A 1,833-nucleotide genomic window follows, 5' to 3' on the forward strand; every position below is an offset into this window, starting at 1 on the left:
GTGGCATCTCCCAGCCCCACATGGATGTCCAAGACCTCCCAACATTCGTGTGGGTGACTGAACTGCTCCCAAGCCAGGCTCAGACCTCCTGGATTTCCAGGTGAGGACACACTGGGGAAGACAAGACCCAGGTGGAGACGTCAGGCACGTCCCTGGAGCCAGCCATAGCAGTGGGAACCCAGCGTGAGCTAATTCCCCTTCCCTCCCGTGCCAAGACCTCGCTCGGAGCGGCCACATCTCCCACTGCAGCATCTCTCTGGGGTTCCCCAAGCTCTGGGGCTCAGAGGCTGCCACCTCCCAGAGACACCCCTGCTGTGCTGGGGCTGCGAGGCTGGGAAGGGAGGCGGTTTGGGGGAGCGGCTGTTGGGGCAGGGAGGTGTGGGACGTCCATCGATGGTCACCCTGGCGCTGGGCTGGAGAACAGGGCTGCTCCCCCAGCACAAGCTCTTCACGCAGCTGAAGGAGTAGAAAATACAAGCAGTCGAAATGCATCAAGTTTGTTTCGGAGAGAAGGATCCACGGATGGTCTCGATCGGGAGGAGGACGCTGCCAGGGAGGCGGTTTTGGAGGCTGAGCCGAGGCTGAGGTCTGCTTCGGCTTCCCTCACAGGCAGGGAGTTAACACAACATCCAAAACCTCCTGCCAATTTGCAGGTTTTTACTCAAATGAATACCGCCCCAGCTGCTTTGTAGCATCACATTAAAGAAACACCCATATCAACATTATTTTTCTAAAAGAAATGTATCCAACACTTTTCCCAACACTAGCTTTGCTAGGGAGGTCTCCTGCCCTCTCATGACAAAGCTGATGCCTCCAGGGCAAAGCAAGCATGTCGGGGATTTGAAGATTCCCCTCAGACCAGGTCTGAGGTCCGAGGTGCCATCAGTGACGCAAGGCTTTTATTGCAGTTCATCACAACCGGCGTGGCTCACTCCAGCTCCATTTGGTCTCCTAAAGACGCAATTTCCTCACTTGCCACAAGACTGATGCGAAAGAAGCAGTGAAAAGGAAATTCAGCTGGTAGAAAGATTAGGAAGGCACGTAAGTGTTAAGTGCCACTGTCTGTGCCAATCTTAATGCATTTCCGTGCTCAAGGCCTTATTTAATTACTGTTTGCCAATGCGAAAAGCCTGCAGCGGACAGGAGAGGGGTCTGGGCGCAGCAGAGCTGTGAGTATCTGAAATATTCAAAAATCTGTCCGGCCACGGTCGCGGGCAGCCGGCTGCGGGTGGCCCTGCTGGAGCAGGGGGCTGGGTGGGATGACCCCTGGGGGTCCCTGCCCACCTCAGCCCCCCCCGGTTCTGTTGGAGAGGTGCGGTCAGGCGCCTCAGCTCAGGCTGACGTCCCCCACGCCCCAGGGCCGGGCTCTGCCCCGCTGCCCGCACCCGGCAGCCGCCCGTTGAGAGGCCACGGCTGCCCTGGCCGTCCCTGCCCGCCACCGGGGAGCCGGGCCGCCGCGCCCAGCCAGGCCGCAGCCACCGGGCCCCAAGGATCGCCTCCTGGGGGGGGGGGGGGGCTCCCGCAGGCTGCGGCCCGGCTCCCCGGGGCAGCCGTGAGCCCCACGGCCGGTCCCCCCGGGCGGCTCTGGTCGGCCCGCAGGGGAGCGGGCCCCGGGTGGACACCGGGCCCCGGGTGGACACCGGGCTCCGGGTGGGCACCGAGCCCCGCCGCAGCGCCCAGACATGGCGGCCCCCTGCGGCTCCCTGCGCAGCCACGTGACCCCGGTGTCACATGACCCCCGCGTCACGTGGCGCCGCGCCGCGGCCCGCTGCCGCCACCTGCCGGCTGCGCGCCGCCGCGGTGCAGGGCACCGCTCGGCTCCCGTACGTCCGG

The sequence above is a fragment of the Nipponia nippon genome, unplaced genomic scaffold (assembly GCF_047370975.1).
Source record: "Nipponia nippon isolate SJK-2023a ecotype South Korea unplaced genomic scaffold, ASM4737097v1 scaffold_6, whole genome shotgun sequence".
Classification (NCBI taxonomy): domain Eukaryota; kingdom Metazoa; phylum Chordata; class Aves; order Pelecaniformes; family Threskiornithidae; genus Nipponia; species Nipponia nippon.